Source organism: Haemaphysalis longicornis, unplaced genomic scaffold (assembly GCF_048455015.1).
Source record: "Haemaphysalis longicornis isolate Haplotype H1 unplaced genomic scaffold, Haemaphysalis longicornis Haplotype H1 scaffold_10, whole genome shotgun sequence".
In the NCBI taxonomy this organism is placed as follows: Eukaryota; Metazoa; Arthropoda; class Arachnida; order Ixodida; family Ixodidae; genus Haemaphysalis; species Haemaphysalis longicornis.
In genome coordinates, this window is record NW_027526204.1 from 134,552,366 (window position 1) to 134,574,200 (window position 21,835).

General features: G+C 49.5%; 1 protein-coding gene and 2 pseudogenes across 3 annotated transcripts in view; 1 reads left to right on the forward strand and 2 right to left on the reverse strand.

The window, feature by feature from the left end:
* The window catches only part of LOC144159372 (mutS protein homolog 4-like), a 98,420-nt gene that overhangs the window by 49,155 nt on the left and 27,430 nt on the right, over nt 1-21,835 (forward strand). The gene's annotated exons all lie outside the window — the stretch shown is intronic.
* On the reverse strand, nt 9,835-10,953 carry LOC144160116 (speckle-type POZ protein pseudogene; annotated as a pseudogene).
* On the reverse strand, nt 15,488-16,600 carry LOC144160117 (speckle-type POZ protein B pseudogene; annotated as a pseudogene).

Consider the following 21,835-nt stretch of genomic DNA (forward strand, 5'->3'; position numbering starts at 1 on the left):
CATTTTGAGTTCTGAGTACATTTTGAGTTTTGAGTCCGAGTGAGTTCTGAGTTTTGCACTCACTGTGAGTTAGAGTTTGAGTGAGCACAGATGTGCTGCTCAGCAATGAGTGTGAGTTTGAGTGAGCCGCGCCAACTTTGCCGAGGTATGCACACATCTATGATCTCTGCACGATCTGTGCTTCACGCTCGCTGCGCAGACGCTCTGCTGCGACAAAGATGAACCGAGCCACACTCTATGACTGTGCCTCCAACTCGTCTGCAACCTCGTTTTTTCCCGCATGCTTATCGAGTTGCGTCGCAGGAGTTTTCTGCGTACACAGGACCACTATATTTTTCTTTCGCCTACCCTTATAAAGCTTCGCTATAACGCCAAAACATATCTCTAAAGGCGTTGACACCGACATAATTCTTCAGCGGAACCCGAACGCGCCGGTAGAGCGGTCGCGAAAGCTTCCGACGGCTTCCCGAATATATATGTTTCCTTGAAGTACCTGTTTCTTCGGCCACGTACTCAGACGCTGTCGACTCTGCTCAATTCAACGTAAGGTGGTTGCGCACGCTCGCCAAGCTTTTTGCAGGAACACTGGAGCACCGGTTGCTCGTCCCATTCCCGTTTTTGCGGCTGCGTGAGCCCAGCGCGTTTCCGTGGTGTTGGCTTTCTCCGACACTTTCCCTTAGTGATGACAAATTTTGCTTCTCCGCATCATTTATCATATTCAGGTAAAGCACGCTTTACAGGCAGAGGCCCCCCCATCTGTGTGTGTTATTGCCTGCAGAAGTTGCTTCTCCGCAGTAAGAGTCGTGTGGAGGCAAAGCACGCTCTACAGGCGATGGTCCTATCGATAGGGTTTTTGCTCTCTCGGGGGCGAATTTTAATTGAATCATGAGCAATATGTATTAACAGAAGCTGTTTAGCAAATCGTAATTTTTTGTGTACGCAGTTAAAAATACTGAGAAATTGCCGAGCGCATGCACGTGTGCGCGGGTCTCGCGACGACCGCCCGGCAGTTAACAAAACCAAGATAATGCCGAGCGTCTGTGTGTGCGGGCCTCGCGCCCACCGCTCATCTTCCCCGGCGCACGTCTGTCAAGCCAAGCATACCCACTTGGGGAGATGACCAAGACTGGCAAAAAAAGCTCCAGCGTTCGCCGTAATCGTGGGAGCACTTGCTCGGAACGAGAAAGACACGTCCTAGCGTACGCCCCTCCACGGTGATGTCTAATGATGATCACTTTCAAAAAAAAAAAAAAATGAACGAAGCTCGCACTTATAGCAACAATAATGGAGTTAAGGTCGTTGTGGCAGCGAAGAAGAAGCAAATCGGCTGCAATCGTGGACTTAAAATTCGTGATGGTCGTGAAGGTTGCGTACAGCTTCGCTGCCTTCAAGTTTTACGCGTTAGTGTGAGCACCCTTCATTTCTGTTACTGCGGACAAATTTTTAGTGAAGCTGTGTATAGCTTCCCTCTGGCGGCGGTCGATGTTCGTCCGTCGACTCTACGCGCCGACACGAAAGAATTGTTGCCACTTTTTTATCGCCAATTTTCCCCAGCTCTCAATCTTGTCTAGTTATCGTGGGGAAACATCGTACTGAAATTGACCATCAAGGTGACTCCGTCAATACGCGAGTTTCATTTACATGTCATAAATAGTTCGCGTTGAAGTTGTAAACGTTACCGAATTCCCTTCTGCCGCCAATACGTGGCCGTTTACGGACGGAGTATGGTTACAGAAAGTGGCTGTGACTCTCTTTTATCGAAACTGCTTCGAAACAGATTATATGACTGTTAGCCCGTGTGGCGGTCCAACATTACGCCGAGTTTCATCCACTTTTTCGAAATTAGTTATGTCACGTTTTGTGGCACGTCTCGACCGGCTCAGAGAGATGGACAACGGAGAATCGTTGGCACGTTTACCACAGCACACATTTATTATGCACAACTACAACCCCTAAGCAAAATAAACAACAAAGCAAACAAAAAACTCAACCAAAGCAATTCCTAAATACTAATCGGTAACAAAAACCCAGAAAAGCCAGCAAACCAAACCAATAGTCGCTACAATGAAGTCCCTAATAAATCAACCCGTCCTAGTTCCACTCTATACAACGTCCATGTTAAAAATCCTAACAATGGTCATATAATACCAAGTCCCTAGCGGACGGGCCTACCGCTGTCTCCGGCGCTGACGTGTCGTACCCGTAGCGTGGCCGTGACAGGCTGGTAGTCGTAGTTGTCCGCTGCCGCGGTGCCGGTGGTGGTGGTACCGACGTAGTTGTGCGTGGTAGTCACACGGTGGACCGCTTTTCAGCTACCCCTCGTAGTAGCCCTCATAGCAGGAAGCAACCCCTGGCCTCGGGGCCGTCGCCGTGGTAGCCGGTAGCATCGGGAAGCTCCGGGAACGTCGCCGCGTGGGGACCGCCAAGGCGTTCGTTGACGGTGCGTGCTCGCTGTACGCAGGCGTCCGACCGTCGCCGCTGGGGCCACAAAAGCACACACAGGTTGGTGGTACGACGCGGAAGTGGGCGCCGATGCCACGTCGGTCCACTCCGGCCCAGGCTGACGTGGCTCTGGTCGATGGCGTGGCCTCGTACCCCTGGCTTGTTCCTCGGACTCGTGCCACCTGACCTTCCTGCTGTGGCCTTCTTCTGATCTCCCCCTCTCCCGGCCTGTGCCCCGGGATTAAATAGCCTTTGCCCGGCCGTCGCGGCACTCTTGTATTCGCTGTGCCCGTGTCCGCCGCACGGGTCACCACCACATTGGTTATTTCTCCACGTGCCTCCATCGCGTCACCTCGTCATTCGTCCGCCCTCTTCGCGGGAAATTTGCATTCTCTTTCTTCGTTTTTATCTTCGTCGGCCTCTGGCTCCGCTATGACACGTCATCTTTATTCCCAAGGGGGGATTGCCCCCTTGATCATGACAACTTAGTTCACTGCGAAGTTGTAAATGCTGTGGAATTCTCGTCTGCTATCAATACTAGGGCTTCTACGAGAGGGGTGCGGACAGCCCCCAATTTGTCGGGTAGAATAAAACTCTAGTCCTTCCATGTTAACTTCGGCAAGATAACTAGGAATTATAATCAATCGCAAATTACAAACGTGTTTTTTGGTGCATAGATTGGTGGATTGATGTAAAACACTCCACAGCTCCGCTGTTCATCCTTCTTCACAAAGTCAAAGGGCTGATGAATGTATGCTTCTCCGCATCACTTATTTGTGTAGGTAAAGCATGCTTTACAGGCATTGATCCCCGTTTTGTAGTGCTGGTTAGTGCCTGTTAGTGCCCGCGGACGTTGCTTCTCCGCAGTATTTGTCATGTTGAGGCGGAGCACGCCATACAGGTAGTAACCCTCTCGATTGTATGGTGGTGGTGGTGATGATGATGTTTATTAACGGCCGGACTCGGCCTTGTGCGGTGTGCCTTTTTACCGTTACTCGCGAGAAATCACCAGGAGTCACTGAGGCTTGTGTCCCTAAAAAAGCGCAGGATCAGGCGCAAAATGTCTCCTTATGATCCAGTGGCCTTTAGGGGAAATGACATCGTCCAAAGAGGCATCCGGAGCGGCCCTCCTTCGAAGTTCTGTAAAAAAAGCTGAACGCTCTGTCGCATGCTATCGGCAGTTCATAAGAAAATGTCCGACGTCACCTGTTACACAACACGTTGGGCACAGAGGTGAGGAGGAGGTAAGGGTCAGCTTATGAAGCCACGCCGGTGTCCGCGCAGAGTGGGTCGGGATGCGAAATGGTTTGTGTCTCGATCGATAACTGTAACTGAGGAGCTAAATAACGCATAAACCAAATCAATGATTTGATTACAATTAGTTAACGAATAACAACAATTGGTGGTAATTTTACGGGATGCTTCAGTTTGGCGCAGCGGTGCGGCTATTGGTGGGAAAACGAGGAAGGCCACTATGCTTTGTTGCGTGCTAGATTCAGTTTCCTTAACCAATAATTTTTAGTCGGTATGCGCCATTTTCTCTGGATTACATCACAATCTTTTCTTCTCCAATCAGTGGCGGTCCAACAATGTCTCCAGGTCTGCTCATCCTTTCTGCACCTGAGGATACCTTTCCCCAACCGGCGTTTAGACCTCTACTTCCGCAGCATCGAAGTTAAGTGTACCTCGTATAGGTGATTCGCCATCAGGGGTCGTCTCTCGTAACGAATCTGCCGACCCACTAGAGCTTTAAAACGAAAGCTTTTAAAAAGCGCTGTCAGATATTGTATGATGCCACTCTGTTAAGGTCAGCAACATCCGTGTTTTTATTGCCTTTGTGGGATTTCTGTAAGCTTTCCCCGACGTGACCATGTTTTAACGGTGACACGTGTAACATGCCACGCTTGCAGGTATTCACAATCATTCATACCTCGCACAATTGTTGATTGGAATGCCCTACCATCTCACATTTCAACTGTAACCGATCCGACCTAATTCCAAGAACATTTAAGCACTTACATTGTATGTTAACTTCACTAAAAATTCTTTCGTAGGTTTTTATGAGTACTTTCCTGTTTTTTTTTTTCTCTGTACGTTTTCTTTTTTTGCCTTGCACCCACTTGTATTTGCTTCTTTTGCCTAACATGCTGTTAGCCTTGATGGCATTGTTCATTTTCAATGTACACCAGCCCCTATGTAATACCCTCCTAGTGAGGGCCTTTAGGAGTATTTTTGAATAAATAAATAAATGAATAAATAAATAAATAAATAAATAAATAAATAAATAAATAAATAAATAAATAAATAAATAAATAAATAAATAAATAAATAAATAAATAATATTATGTCTTGGATTTATGGCTGGTGCCGTTCACATCACATTGAGGTGATCTCCATTTGGGCATGTACAGGTTCGCGCTGAAGTAAACGGACCACGGGAGCGATGGCGGAGTTGCATCGCTGCGCCGCGTAGGAGCGCCGTCGGGAACCAAGGAGCGGCGTTCTGTTTGCGTGTTCGCACTAACCCCGCTCCCCGTTCTGGTATGCCTTATCTTCTGATATGCCTTCTGATGTCCGACTTGGCGTAACAGTTTTCAAATGGCAGCGCTAGGCTATAGAGGGTCGTCGGTGGCATTACCTCTCGCAGCCATCAGCGGCGACCGCATCCGTCGCTGTTGAGGTGCAAGCAGCTGCGCGCGCACCAACTCGTTCCTTGTTGCGCGCTATAAAGTGCAACATTGTCGAGAGAGAGAGAGAATCACTTTATTGAGCGTTCTGTTTGGTCTAAGGGTCTGTAGTGGCCCCCAGCTCGAGCCGAGTGGTGACTACGGTAGCTCTGTTGACCACAGCGGTTTGCACCTCTTGGTCTGAGCTCCCCAGCACCTTCTCCCACTGCTCTTCACAAGTAATTGAAGGAAACGGGTCTTTAGGACATCCCCACAGCATGTGAGGAAGGGTGGCGAGGGCACTGCATGCAGGGCATTCTCGAAGTCCTGTGCACGGGCGGCATAGTTTTGCCTGACAATATGTTTTATTAACGGCGCGTGCCGAAGCATTAGCAAGGCAATAGTTTCCCTGCCTTACCATCGATCATAACTGCGACAGAGGTGTGCGTTGAAAGCTGTAACTTTTTATTACATAATATGAGGTGCTTGTTAGTAATAATAAAATTGTTTTAATTTAACAATAAAACATGCAGCCTATGAGGCCCGGTATAATACAGAACTAAGAGTCTATGTATCCCACAACGCCTTCTTTAACATGGAGTAAATTTGATCGCCGAAGGCCTTTTGTATTCTTTTTGTCGCCCGAACGGACCTGAACTGAGTAAAAGCAAACACATGGGACTGAACCCCAAACAAAAACAATGTTAGAAACGGGATTGTTTTTCGGGATAACAAAAATGTTCATAGTGATTCATCCTCTGAATTCGCCTTCTATATAGCCCGGGGAAATTTTTTGTCCCCTTAACATGTATTATATCGCAAAGGCATGCAGGGGAAACCGGACTGTCAGCCAATATATACTATGCCACTCGTGCACAGAACTTCAGTGTTACACTTCATAGCGCGCAACAATTAAGGAACGCTTTCGTGCGCGAGCAGCTACTTGCAGCCCAACGGTGACGGATTCAGTCGCCGCTGCTGACTGCGAGCGGCAATGCAACCAACGCCCGTCTATGAACCTTTTCGTCCGTTAATCTTTAATGAGATCAGACTATGTTCTGGGCTGTGTTGCGCATGCGCAGTTACATCTTCCTGTCGAGTGTTCCAATTGTAGAGCCGCTAACGCAGCCCACTGATAAAATGGAAGCTGCCAGGACGAAGAAAATAAATGGTCTATAGCCTAGCGCTGCCCTTGAAAACTGTTACGCCCAGTCGGACACGCCCGCAGAGCAACGAAAAATTATATCTGATAGGGTAGTGGGAGCAGTGCGAACGCACCGACAGAACGCCGATCCTTAATTCCCGACGGCACTCCTACGCGGCGCAGGGATGCAAGTCGGCCACCGCTCCCGCACAGACCTGTAGCTTTACAGGTCTCGCTTCGCCCAATGCGGCACGTGTGGTTACTGCAGTAAGAACGAGTGCGTCGGTAATTTCTTATGATCATGTCGAAAATTTTGATGCCTCAGATTTCGGCATTTAGACTGGTCACATCAGGCACTGAAAATTTCCGTTTCAGTGCCGGCTATTCTTTCATTTGGGGCCTCAGAGACGGCGTTCTACCGGAAGGAGGTATGCTCTTACCTACCGAACTTCATTGAAACTTCTAATCATTTTCTTCTATAATTGTTTCCTGTTATTCGTGCTAATTTAATTTCTTTTGATTAACTATACTCTACTCAATTTTTATATTTTTTTCCCTTCGCTCTCGTTTCTAAATTTATTCTATGAGGACTTCAACATTAAGCTGTACTTGCAGCCAGCTCATAATTTCTGCCTTACCTTGGCGGTTGGCTGATTTCCTGGTTGGACATGTGCCGTTTCCTAAGGAATATCAGCAGCAGCATCGTCACCAGCTTGGGTAATCAGCCGTCGTATCCTCTCTTTTTTCAGCTTCAGTATTATTCTGCAATGTGGTTTCGCTGTGGACTTATCGATAAATGTGCCTGTTCTCTTGTCTCCTCTAAAGAAAGCATGTCACTTCAGCCTAGTTTTTGTTTGCCAGCTTCATGTCCATTATCTCGCACAAGTCGTCGGATCAATTCGTAGCCTTTCACGCCTGGTGCACCTAGCACCCCACGTATAGCTTCAGTGCAAAGAAATACCATTCGAACTTCACTTATGAACAAAAATCTTTCCATATCACTTACACACCATACACTCATGAAACATTTCACAAGTGGTTCTAACCTCATTGATTGATTGATTGATTGATTGATTGATTGATTGATTGATTGATTGATTGATTGATTGTGGGGTTCAACGCGCCGACGCAACGCAGGCGATGAGGCGCGCCGTAGTGGAGGGCTCCGGATTAATTTTGACCACCTGGGGATCTTTATCGTGCGCCGAAATCTCGTACACACGGGTGTTTTTGCTTTTCGCCTCCATCAGAAAAGCGGCCGCCGCGGCCGGGAATCGAACCCGCGACCTCGTGCTCAGCAGCGCAACGCCTTAGCCACTGAGCCACCGCGGCGGGTATTGCGTATAAAATGAAACTACGGCTTATGCGGGTATGGTTTAACGACATTCTACCGTATATTGTAACGTAGCTATAGACACACATTGTTGAAATTATTTGCGTACCGTCTTGAAATTATTGTCCCCGTTTCGTCATTTTTTAACAGCCGAGCTGTTTAGCAAATCGATATTTTTCGTGTCCGAAGTTAAACATGTCAAGAAAATGCCGAGCGCGCGCACGTGAGCGCGGGCCTCGCGACGAGCGCCCGGCAATTAACAAAACCAAGAAAATGACCAGCGCTCGTGTGCGCTTGCCTCGGGACGACCGCCTATAGCGTCTCGGCGCACGTTCTTCAAGCCAAACATGTCCACTTAGGAAGATTGACCAAGAGTGCGGCGACCGCCCGGCAGTTTAAAAAATCCCGGGCCATTTCCACTAGCGTGAAATTTGGGTAGGGGCGAAGCATGAAATGTATAAGTGTATTCTTGGCGCATTGGCGTTTTTGCCAACAGAGATAAAACCGTTGGAGGTAGAGGTATACAGCTTTGCTGTAAAAGTCTCTGGTCTTTAAAGCACGAAGTGCTCCAGCGAGAGGCGTAAGCGAGTGTCCCGGTGTTTTTTTTTTTTTTTTCAGTACGCGTTACGTTCTAGCGCGACGCGTAAACGAGTTTCCCGGTGTTTTAGTATCGTGACTAAATGAGACGAACGACGATTACGACAATGACGACGACAGGAGACGCCGGACAGCCCCAGCCCCTAAGGGACTTCGCCCCTAAAAAACCAAGAAAATGCCGAGCGCTCATGTGCGCGCGCCTCGCGGTGACCACCTAGTGTCCCCGGCGCACGTTTGTCAAGCCAAGCATACCCACTTATGAATATTGGCCAAGATTGGCCAAACCCGCCGCGGTGGCTCAGTGGCTAAGGCGTTGCGCTGCTGAGCCCGAGGTCGCGGGTTCGATTCCCGGCTGCGGCGGTCGCTTTTCTGATGGAGGCGAAAAGCAAAAACGCCCGTGTGTACGAGATTTCGGCGCACGTTAAAGATGCCCAGGTGGTCAAAATTAATCCGGAGCCCTCCATTACGACGCGCCTCATCGCCTGCGTTGCGTCGACCCGTTAAACCCTACAATCAATCAATCAATCAATCAAGATTGGCCAAAAGGTCTAGCGTTCGCCGTAATCGTGGCAACACTTGCACGGAACGAGAAAGATACGTCATAGCTTACTTCCCTCCAAGGTGATGTCCAATGATTATGACTTCCAAAAAATGAAGCTCACACTTACAGCAACAGTGATGGAATAAATGTCGTTGTAGCAGCGTAGAAGAAGTAAATCGGCTGCAATCGAGGGCTTAACCCTTCGGGATGGTCGTGAAGGATGCGAACAGCTTCGCTACCTTCAAGTCCCACGCGTTAGTGTAAGCTTCCTTCGTTTTGTTAAATTCAAAGCTCTGTTTCGCTTTCCCGGCCACCCGCAAAAACTGGACATCGGAGGAATACTTCCTTGTCGCCTGATATCGGTTGTGGCACTCAGCTTTGCTTCCAGAAAAAAAAAAAATATTTCGCCACACCCGGGCACTCCCAACCGCAAGGACCGACACCGCCGAGCGCCTCATCTCTGACCATCAAATCCTAACTCCGCTGGACTCTACCTACAGCACACACACCAGAAGAACATACCCTCCTCCACACCAGCCTCTCCAACCACCAAGCTCACATATATCGGCGTCTACAAACAGAAACCTTCTACAACCACACTATCCTCTCCCACATATCTCCGTCCATTTTTCCGCACAACTGCCCACAATGTGACACCCCTCTCACAACCTACCACCTTGTGTATTCATGTCCCCACCGCCCCCACCCCCACCCCATTCACTCCCCCTCCCTTGAGCAGTGGGAGTTTGCGCTGACCAGCTCGGCGCCGGAGCATCAAATCGCCCTGGTGCAACGAGCCCTGGATTCGGCTCAGGCTCGCGGCCTCCTGGACGTAGGAGGCTGACCACGTCCCTTTCCAGCTCCCTTGGCTGCTCAATAAAAAATGTTTTTTACCACCACACTGCTGATAAATATTCAAGTTCAATTTTTCTTCACAAAAAAAAAATGGCAAGAACACACTACTACAGTGCAGTGATCGCGTCCCCCCCCCCCCCCCCCCGCTTTAAATGTGAGAGGTGAGACGATCACCTCAGCAGGAAAGCTTAGGTGATGCCCTTAGAGTAATTTAAGCAAGAGACCGGGTGTCCTGTATTCGCTCCCAGAGCATGTGCTAAAACTTCCTCATTCGTTTTTGCGGTGGCCCCTCGGGCACCACGGGCTCGAGCAGCTGCGCCCGGAAGATCTCGACGACGAGGTGCGGTTGCTGGCGAGCCATCGTCTTCCAACCGGAAGTGTTCATCACTTCCGTCGAATTGGCGACAATGAACTCGATGACGTGGTTCTTCAAGTCTTGTGCACCGTGCGTGTCGGCAAAGACCAGAAGCTCGGCGGCTGTGCTCACCGACAGATGCGAGAGCAGCGACATTTCGCACATGGACTTCAAGTGTCCGAGGGAGAACCTGTCGGCGGCTACGAGGAGGTCCGCGGCCATTGCGTCGATGTTGACCACCCGGCCCGTGTATATGAACAGGAGTACTTGGCGGAAAACCGCGTGGTCGGTGTCCGTGACGTCCACGCGAGTCGAACCGTTCGTCGCCGAATCGTGCTGGAACACGGTAGCGAACACTGGGGAGGCGGCTGCAAGAACCGCCTTGTGGGCGTGGAACTGCTGCCCGTCCACAACTATGACGACGTCCCTGAACTTCTGGTTCTCGACTGAATGGCCGAGCCCGTCGAGCAAGGGATGTCCGCGACCCATCAACGGCATGGCGGGGTTCTGCTCGGAGACGTCCAACGATCTCGAGCCCGTGAAGACAACGCCTTCGCAGAAGAGCACGAGGTTGCCTTCGATCAGCAGGCGGCTGGCCTCGGCGAGCAAACATTCTCTGCGGATGAACTTGTCGCAGCCATGATAACCGCCTCGGAGAAAGCGCTTCGGGCCTTCGCTGGTCCAGAGGTTCGTCTCCTCCATTGTGGAATCGATGATGGACAGCTTGAACTCGGCGTGGACTTCACCTTCTTCGGAAGACAGGAGGAGCAGGAAGGCTGAGACGTGCCCCTTGCTGTCCTCGCTGATGCCGTTCGGGTTCACGACGATACACCACGTGACGTTGCCGTCACCAACAGGTGAGAAAGCCGGGCTCCTGATTTCTTGGCCCAACTCAGCTCCCCAAAGGCTGAAGGTGTCGATCGTCCAGGTGTAGCAAAGCCGAGCAATCTCCTGTGGGGATCCGCCGGCACCTCTAGCCTCGTTCGGGGAGGCTGCCGTGGGTGTAGTGGACTGCGACATGGCGTTTCAGGCGAGTTCGGCGGGGCCGCTGGCGTGGTGGCTTGTTGAATGGATCCTGTGCCGCTGGCGTTGGCGGTCTATAAAACTGAGACGGCAACGTGGCGGTGGCAGTTGCGTGGTTGAAACCTGGAGGAGGTTTTCATAAGCGCGAGGTGTTCTAAACTGCCTGTGGCTGATACGTCACGCACGACGACGACGGCGGGAGATGTGGGTTGCGGGGTCTCTCCTCAGATCGCGACGCAGCGTCGCATGCTATGTTCCAGGAGCTGCGACCCGCCGAGAAGAGCATGTGAGCGGTCAGATGTCTGAAGTCAAGCGCTGGCGATAAATTTTTACACGTACTGCTTACCCATCGTCACGATGATGATGACGGCCCACAGCCCCACAGCTCGAGCATGAGACTTTCTTCGTCTTCCTCCCTGCCTAGTAATGTTTGGATACGAAAAGCCAAAGACACAAATATCACCCTGAGACGGTGATAGTGCGTGCCTGTTCTTGTCAAGGATGATTTCATGGGGGATCGAGCTTAGCTTTGGCACTGATCAATGGGTGGGGAGTTTAAAAACTGCAAAGAGCAATCACCTCGTATCTACGTGCACCAATTCGCCTCCTTATACTGTAAAAGCTGCTTCTCAGGCCACGGTAACCATGGCCTGAGTGGCCACGGTATACAAGTGTCCTGTTAAGGCTGAAGGTTCGCCTTCCAGTCGAAAGGCGGCCTACGTAGCCTTTCGACTAGCCAATTTCTTTTGCGCTTGGGCGAGAGAGATATATATAAAAACTTTTATTGACACCACTGGCCTAAGGGGTCGCCATGACGGCCCCAAAGGCCGCCACCGCGGCTTGTGCTCGGGTGACCAGTGGGCGCTGGGAGTCTTCGTCCGAGCGGCCCAGGGCCTCCGTCCAGTGGTCAGGGGAAGTTATGGTGGGGTGCGAAGGTGATAATTGTAGAGGTGGTCATCATACTCGTGCGCGAAGATTGGCCGCGGCACGCTAGATATCACCAGTTGACATTTGACGGCCGACGTTCAGTCGATATCAGTGTGGGAAAAGTGATTTGACAGGTGACACTGCTGTGGCGGTAGGTGATATGTGGAGAGTGGCGATCACAGTGAAGCTATTAAATCGCGCAACAATGGAAACCCTGTCAAAGCTCAGATTGATGAAACAAGGCGCTCATTGCACAATTTTCCATTGATGCTGGTTTTCATGGGCAGCCTAGAGATGCGTGTCTGCTCTTCACACGCAACCCATCTCACCCATTGCGCCCATGCTCTGTAACGGGACACCTCCAGTTGACCAGCTTCGACTGAGGCTGAACTAGGCAAGAAAATGGCTGCGTGAACGCGAACACAAAGTCATTTTTTTCTACTTCTATAGCCAGCGCAATTCCCACTCCCACCTCTCTATCCAAAAAGGCTTGGAACATTTCCTTCTAGCGAAAATTGTTCCTTCATCTCCTCTTCCTCTTCCTCCTCCTTTTTCAACATCAGTTATTCTTTCACTCAGCCCTTCTGCAATGCCATTTTGCCTCGGGCGTGCGACCGCTCGACATTATTTCTTTGCGGCAATATTTTGGCTTTTCTGCTGGCCTGGACCAGCAACGACTGGTGGACAGGGCCCGCCGGGCAGCCAAGGACCAAGGCTTCCTGAACCAAGGAGGCCTCCTGCAAGGGAACCCATACAGTTGAATACATGTTTATTCCTCCTCCTCTGCTGGCCTGCAGCTAGATGTTTCCATCAGATTTTTTTATATACGTATATCGTTCCATTTCTTTATATATTTTTCGTCTCTTTTGTGAAAGGGATGTCACTCGCGATATTCCAATCTGCCCTGGATATGTACAACCGAGTCACTTACTGAATAACCTTGCGCCACGTACTGGTTCGCTTTGAACGCCCCCTCTCTTCTCTTGCGGAACTGGTAACCTCAGCACTGGCCCAGGAAATGGTAAAGCATCACCCGCAGGATAACAACACCACATCTTCGCGCTACCAGATGCTTAAAGGAGCCATGAAGACAAAATACAAGTTGGGTTTTTTAGAAAGACTGCTTCGTCCCGATAACAATGATACCAATATCATCGCAATCTTCGAACAAATAGCGGAGATATTAAAGAAAACGTGTGAAGCAGTCGCGACCCCCTTGGCAATTTCCCGCAACTTTTCTATGACGTCACGGAATAAGGCCTCTAGTTCCGTTTGACCGCATCACTTGAATGCTAACGTGCAGTTAACGCACTGAAAATTGTGTTTTATTGTTGGCCCGTATGACGTCATTCTTGCTCATAACACGTCACTGTGGCGCAAAATTTGAAAGTTTTAAATACTTCTTGCTTTTTTTTTCGTTAAAAAAACATCTTTTGTGGCTCTAATGGAGCTGAGTGAGATACTGAATCCTCGTTCTTTCAAATTAGAGAAGTTGTATTTTCTCTTCATGGCTCCTGTGATCCCCAGTGTTCATGTTGCTCAGCCAATGATGGCACTTCACACATTCTGTGGGACTTCCCTCGCTTTGCCGACTGTCGACAACAAGCCTTATAAAAATTTTGCTGACGATTGCGATACTCCGTAATGCGAAATTTGTCCGCAGGGTGAACTGCAGTTTTCTGGGGTACGTCGCATACCTGCTGTGTCTCGCGAAGAGATCCCCGCATCAGCGAACGCACCAAGTAGCGCGTCGCCGCGGGGTACCATGTATGTCTGGCGCATTTCGCCATAGTTTCATCCTCCGCTGTCCTGTTGTTGTTGTTGTTGTTGCGCCTTTAGGTATGGCACATACCAAATCAGGGGATCGGCCAATCAACAGAGGATGGTTAAAATGAATGGAATTCTTATCTAATCACGAGACGTTTAGGAAAGATAATTTAGACCGGTTGGAAAAATGTTTGAGAAAAAAAAGGAAAAAAAAATGCTGAAAAATCAAAGCGAGGGTGACCAATCGTAATCATAAAGAGAATCGTTTTGAATTTTCAATGCAGCGCAGGAGGGCAGAGCATACATCCCGGCGGCAGAACCCCGTTTCGGATGCCCCGAACGATAGTATAGCCGGCACTGTTAGGGATATGCCCAAACTGTAAAGCGGCACCTCCAGGGACTGACGTCTCAGTCGGGAAAGAAAAACGTCGGCATGTCAAAAGGTAGTGTTCGACAGACTCGTCTTCGTTGCAATAGCTGCACAGAGCTGTTGGCGCCAGACGAGACCTGTGCAAATACCTATTTAACATGGGTACTCGACTGCTCGCCCTATCTTCGGCTTCTTCGTTCACACAATTATCACGTAGCGCGTCGCCGCCGGAGGGAATGTTTCGCGCCATCTCTGCATACCGCCCTCCTCCTCACACTTTCGCCATACTTTCTTCCGCCGCTTTCCTCCCCGTTCTATCGAGCATGTATTCGGTGTCCCCTTCGTTCTGTAGGTCACAACAAGGGACGATGCGCCGAGAAACAACAGGAGCGGGCGCTTAAATGCTGTGCACCTAAAAGTAGGATTGGCAAGCCCACCTAGTCTTAATGATTGCCAAGTCTTTTTATTCCAAGCAAAGAACAGCGCCTGCTCACTGCTTTGCAGAACTTCCTCGAGACATCTGGCCTCCACCACTTCTTTTAGCTTACTACCCCGTTGGATCTTTTCCACTTCTACCCCAATTCCCATAACCTACCCCCTTTCCCCTAGACACCAAAATTCGCCAACGTGTAACATGGCGTCCTTGTAATGTTTGTAAATAAAAAAAAATATGCGTGTTACGAGCACCTCCTGGTAAAAGAAACCAGCCGTTTGGCCTCTGTCGCCTCAAAGTTTTGAGTTCTGGCGCTGACGTCCTGGTTTTGAGACCCAGCTGTTCTAATAATTCTGTGCATTTTTCGTATTCTGAAATCGTTTTCTGGACACAATTCTACACGCTGTTCTATTAATAAGGGTGATGTATTTTTTTATGCCGGTCGGTCGGTACAAAGCGCAGCTGATGACCACCTTTAATTAGCTTTCTGCATCGCGCCCGATGTGCTTGCCAACTTCGTGGCCAATCATTCAAGGCAGACGTACAATTCATGGCCTTCCACAGGCGCTGCGACTAGTAGCCAAAGTGTATCAGAGAAAAGAAATACTTATAGAACTTTCCTTCCATTTCGTTTGTGCTACATATTTTGTAACATAGACATCTGTGGTTTAACTTGTTCTGTATTGAAATTTGTGTTTTCGTCTCATTTTCCATTTTCATCTGCCTAGTTCAGAAGTATGTCTTATAAGAAGTCTGTCTTATTTTCACCGCCGCCCGCAAAAGCTGAACATCATACACTCCTTGCTGCTTGTAACCGATTGTGACAATCAGCATTGCTTCCAGCACAGGAATAAATGTTTCGCCTTGGCAACAACGCACTAGTTACGCGCCAAGCTTCCATTCCGTCCCTTTCAAAAGTCAAGAGCGGTGCTACGTCATCACGAGCGGTAATCCTGTCAGTGGCCAACTTGTATAAAGCTCTTAGTCATTTAAGCAAGAGACCGGGTGTCTTGTATTCTCTCCCAGAGCATGTCCTAAAACTTCCTCATTCGTTTTTGCGGTGGCCCCTCGGGCACCACGGGCTCGAGCAGCTGCGCCCGGAAGATCTCGACGACGAGGTGCGGTTGCTGGCGAGCCATCGTCTTCCAACCGGAAGTGTTCATCACTTCCGTCGAATTGGCGACAATGAACTCGATGACGTGGTTCTTCAAGTCTTGTGCACCGTGCGTGTCGGCAAAGACCAGAAGCTCGGCGGATGTGCTCACCGACAGATGCGAGAGCAGCGACGTTTCGCACATGGACTTTAGGTGTCCGAGGGAGAACCTGTCGGCGGCTACGAGGAGGTCCGCGGCCATTGCGTCGATGTTGACCACCCGGCCCGTGTATATGAACAGGAGCACCTGGCGGAAAACCGCGTGGTCGGTGTCCGTGACGTCCAGGCGAGTCGAACCGTTCGTCGCCGAATCGTGCTCGAACACGGTAGCGAACACTGGGGAGGCGGCTGCAAGAACCGCCTTGTGGGCGTGGAACTGCTGCCCGTCCACAACTATGACGACGTCCCTGAACTTCTGGTTCTCGACTGAATGACCGAGTCCGTCGTGCAAGGGATGTCCGGGACCCATCAACGGCATGGCGGGGTTCTGCGCGGAGACGTCCAACGAGCCCGTGAAGACAACGCCTTCGCAGAAGACCACGAGGTTGCCTTCGATCAGCAGGCGGCTGGCGTCGGCGAGCAAACATTCTCTACGTATGAACTTGTCGCAGCCATGATAACCGCCTCGGAGAAAGCGCTTCGGGCCTTCGCTGGTCCAGAGGTTGGTCTCCTCCATTGTGGCATCGATGATGGACAGCTTGAACTCGGCGTGGACTTCGCTTTCTTCGGAAGACAGGAGGAGCAGGAAGACTGAGACGTGTCCCTTGCTGTCCTCGCTGATGCCGTTCGGGTTCACGACGATACACCACGTGACGTTGCCGTCACCAACAGGTGAGAATGCCGGGCTCCTGATTTCTTGGCCCAACTCAGCTCCCCAAAGGCTGAAGTTGTCGATCGTCCAGGTGTAGCAAAGCCGATTAATCTGCCGAGTGGATCCACCAGCAAATCTAGTGTCGTTCTGGGAGGCCGGTGTGAGTCCGTGGGACTGAGACATGGCGTTGCAAGCTAGTACCACAGGGCCGCTTACGAGCTGGTTTGTTGACCGCTTACAAGCGCTTTAGCCACTGACCTTGGGGAACTATAAAGATGAGGTATCAATGCGCTAGTGTCAGTTGCACGGTTGAGAAGGTCTTCATGAGCGCAGTGTTCCACATCGCCCGTCGCTGACACGTCATGCACCCTGACCACTGCGAGGGGTGTTGGATCTCCTTAGATCGGGACTCAGCGACGCATGCAGTGTTCCAGACGCTACGACCTGCCGAGAAGAGCGTGTAGGTGTCAGATGCCCGAAGTCCACCGTTGGGGAAAAATTTTACGTGTACCGCTTGTCCATCGCTACGCTGACGTTAATGATGATGGCAGAGCAGGGGCGTGAGGCTTTCTTTATCTTCATCCCAGCCTACAAACGTTTGGATTGGAGGAGAGAGAGAGAAGGTTCTTAGAGTAAAAGCCGAGGTGTTTGCCGGAATGTCGACACCGACTAGCTACTCGACGAGGGAAGGGGGAAAGGGGGAAGGAAAATTCCCGATAGATTACAGGGCAGAAGAAAGAGGAAGAAAGAGACGAAATAAAAGAAGATAGAAAAATAACGAAAATGACGTTCTGTTTGTGTCACTGGTGTGATTAAAAAGCCTGTTTTTAAAACTCTAAATCAGTGCAATGACGCCAATCCTGTCCAGAGAGACAGTCGTGGCTTTTCTTGTCAGTGATGCTTCCAGCTGTGATCGAGCTTTGCTCTGGCACGGCGCAATGGGAAGAAGGGTTCAACAGCCGCCGGGAGCAATCGCCGCGCAGCTAGCCTACGCCCCTGCGAGTCCTGATACTGGAGCAGCTAGTCTAAGGCAAGCATTATGCGGATCCACATTGGTACCCTGTTAGAGTTGAAGATGCCGTTAGCCTGTACTGCCTTTTATGCGTTATGCTTTCGTGAACGAGATGATCGTACGGGTGACGATTTTACCCTTTGTGGAGGATGGCCTGTGTGCTCTCATAATTGTCATCAGCCTTGTTGCGTCGACGAAGGCTTCTACCACGTTCCTCCTGCAGTTCCTCTCTCGCCATGCTTTGACTCCGCAGATTTTGGTTTCATCTTTCCATCGAGTTACTGGCCTTCCCTTTCTTCCAGTCCCGTCTGTCGCTAGCCACTCTGTTGCCTTGATAGTCATCGTGTTGCCAGTTCTTCGCGTTAAGCGCTAACCACATGGAGCGATTTTTGCGAAGGAAGGAAGGAAGAAAGACTTTGTTGAATGCCTGCAACAGACACAGTGTGTGCACTGCGAGTGACGCGAAGAGCTATCGCTCAACCCAATCGCCCGTTGTTGTTGTTGTTGTTCCTGGTGACTTGGCACATACCCACGTGGGGGATTGACCAGGAATCGGGCGTGAGAAGGGCTAATGCGCCCGCTTAAAACATCGGAAAACTATAAACCTAGCGATTTATACGCAGAAAGAGAGAAAATAGAATTGGTGGTAAGTTGCAAGTAGAGTTTGCACCAGGAAAAAAATTCACCCGCATTTCCCCGAAGGGGAGCATGGGGAAGTGCGAATGCACGTGTGATGCTATGAGGGGGAGTTATGTTGAACTGTGTTCGCATTCGCCCGTTAGTTGCATTTAACACCCCCGCGTGATCAAGTGGGGATTCACACACCCCGTTAGTCGTTTTCTGGAAATCTTGGTGAATTAAAGTGTATGTTCGAGGAGATCACACACACACGCAAGTAAAGTGAAACGACAGTATTCTTTATTCAGCACTTGTTGGTGTTGTCGTTGTAGTTGACGGTCATTATGACCGCCTTGTGGTCACTGAAATGTACGGTCAAGAGTTGTTGCAAGACCGCGCGTATCAGACAGTTCCTCGCAAAGGCCAGGTCGATGTAGCTGTCGTTGATGGTGGTGGAAGCCTCTAGCGGTAGGCACGTCATGGAGTGGTTGGCGAGCATGTATTCCATCAACCACTCGCCGCCCTTTCGCACGTCCACGTTAAAGTCCCCAACAACCACGACCGGGTCCGAGGGCTTTACGCGCCTGGCCACACTCTCCATCGCCGCGTCCACGTATTCGACGACGTCGTCGCGCGAGATGTTTGGCGCGAGGTAGAGGGTGACGACCACGATTCCGTCGCCCGAGTACGCGTCGGTGTAGACGGCACTGTACGGCGACTCGTCCCTGACCGGCGAGGTGGACACGGCGTGCGACACGAGGTTCGCGTAGACGTGACCGACGAGGTAGACGCCGCAGTACTCGCCCCGACTTCCGCTCCTGGCGAAGCAGCAGTCGTCGATGGGGAAGTGGGAATGCACGGGTGATGCGAAAGAATTCTTCTTGGCCAATCGCCCTAAGTAGGTATGTGCTAAAGAAATTAGGAACTCTTCTTGGCCAATCGCCCTAAGTGGGTATGTGGTGCGGATGGACGGACGGCGGTGGACGCGTGATTCAGGGTCGCTTAAGATATGCATTCGCACTTAAAAGTGCATGCCAGAATCAAAGCTAACAGGGCAGACTGGTCTCGGAAACGTATGCATGAATGGCTGCAGCCATAGAGTTTCTCACTATATGGCTGCAGCCACCCCTCGGTGACAATATCCCAGTGATGTGGCAGCCACGTGCGAACGATGGCGCGAGCGACGGCTAAACGTGATCCCAGTCATAGAGATAATATCCCAGTATTGCCGCAGAGCGCCCAATCAGATTATCGAATTACACACGCGGCCGCATGATTTTTATATGCGTGAATTTGTCACATAAATGGAAAATAAACGTATAGGGTCGTACTTTTCTGGATGCACTGTGCCGCCGCTCGTTCTCTCCGTAAGCCGGAAGTTGCGCCCCTTACGGCTTATTGACTAGTCGTTGAGTTCACTTCCTGGCGATGAGTGATGTTTTTTGGCCATTTTTTGGCGAGCCAGGAACGAGCGAAGCGATGAGCGATTTCCTCCGTGGCGTAAAGTAGTTCGTCGCTCGTCGCGTCGCTTCCCGTTTCCCTTGCAAAATCTATCCATGTGGTTAGCGCTTTACGTGCCCAACCAATCTAGTCCGTATTGGCCCAAGCGAAGGCGGTTAGTTGCTCTGGTTGTCCCCAGCCGACGTTTCGCGACAATGAATGACTTTCGTGTGACACTTTGGTACGTGTGGTGGTGAGTGATATGTAGACAGTGGTGACCGCAGTGATGTGATTTGTTTCACCAAAATGCAAATCCTGCGACGTCGTGCTACACTTTAAGTGACGCCGGGTCATGCAGCGCCGTTTGGCGATATTACGAACACTCCACTAACGTGATATCCGGCTGCGTTTTCATACGGAACGCCGTGTGTAGCGCTACTTGGCTCTCTCTTTGTCAATAGAACCATTTTCTGAAAAGAACGCTAACATAAGGCACAAAAATAATCTTCAAAACAAGAGAAACTAGGATGAAGAAGAATAAGAAAGACCTTACCCCTTCGTCAAATATTTTCCTTTTGTGCATGAGAGATTAAGGCAAGCTTACATACGACGATTACACAACGATTAACAATGACAAAGAACAGCTGACGTCCAACAAGAAGCAGGTCATTAGGACTGATTATCGGTGCTTTCTTAACTGGGGCAAGCTGACGCGTGCACGTGTCCAGAAGATGTTAGCCTTTCCGGTGGATCGCTTAAATTTGCGCAGCATAAACGTCCCGCACCAAAGCAGAGAGAGAGGTTATCTTAGCAACACAAGTCCGCGCGCGGGCCGCGACTACAAATGGCCTCCTCCCTAACAATGAATTTGGTTAGCCGTAGTGGTTACGCGTGCTGGTCAGGCAAGCGCCAAGGCAGTTCCGTAACTTCCGTAGGCTGTACAATCGCAGTAGAATGAAGAATATCGTATGGCACCCGATGAACATCTCGAAAAGGCAAGAAGCGGATTGGGGACGGAGTTACGACCTTCTTCTGAATAAATAATCCATTCAAGCGTCCCCAACACAGCATCACTGCAGTGCCCAAAACAGTGATCAACAGTAGCTTGATGGCATCAGTAGTTGTAATTCCAAGGAGCTGACATCCTTTTTCCGTAAAGCGGCGTTTTATTAGGAAAATATGTGTATAATCACGGCCATGAAAAATAAACGAAAAACGAAATTGACATGGCGTATAACGTTTTAGCTATTCTGAAAACACGTCTAGTGCGGAAAAAAAGACGAGAAGAGGTGTTTGTTTATATCGTTAAATAGCGCTTGAAACACGACGAAAGAATAGAAGACACAGGATGGCGCTAACTCGCAACTGTTTTTATTACGCAAAAACACAAATATATACTCAGAATGAACACGTGCCTAAGTCAAACCCTCGATAGTGTGGTTTGGTAAACACAAGATTACAGTGGTTGCAGGGTTCGATAAACACAAGATTACAAAGTTCACATACAACAAACAACGCACAAAACACCTAAGTTAAGGAACTCGATAAGAAGAGGAATTATTTTTCATGTAATGCCACCGACGCGTGGCTGACACACTTTTCATGTTTCTGTCTTATATAGAAAGCTTCAATTATCTCTCGTGTAAATTGGTGAGTTTTACGTATGTAAAAAGAAGAACAGGCCGAGCATCGAAAATTTAAAATAAGATGCATATTTTTTTGTTCTTTTATAAATCGCGAAGTCTACGGGAACATTATCGTCGGGGATTTGTACGGGCCAAACCAACCATTGCAAATAATAATAATAATAATAATAATAATCAATCAATCAATCAATCAATCAATCAATCAATCATGTTTATTTACGTGCCCAGGAACAGCCAGAGGCCTGAGTGCTGGCGCACGGATAGTTACATGAAAACAAAATACAAGAAACATATTGGAAGAAACAAACAAGCGACAAGAAACACAAACTGAAGTAGCGAAAATTACAGAAATAAAGTACAGGCAGAGCCTGGGTACAGGTAAAAAAGAAAAAGAAGATGCCTTTGTGGCTCAGCTTATTGTAATGAATACACAACAAGCAGAGAACAAAGTTTAACAGTAAGACGACAAAAACAATGACAAGAGTATAGAGACAAATGATAAGACAAGCATGATAAGTAAACAGTTTCAAAAACAGGCAACTATATTGGTTAAACAAAACCACAGAGAAACCAAATTTCAGCAATAATAAAAAGAAAAACGAACGACAGAGATATCATAGATGTTTAACATACTGTGTTCAAAAGCGCACTACGGTAAATCGTAAAGGAGCTTTGAAAGATGTCAAGGCGTTCAGAGAAGCG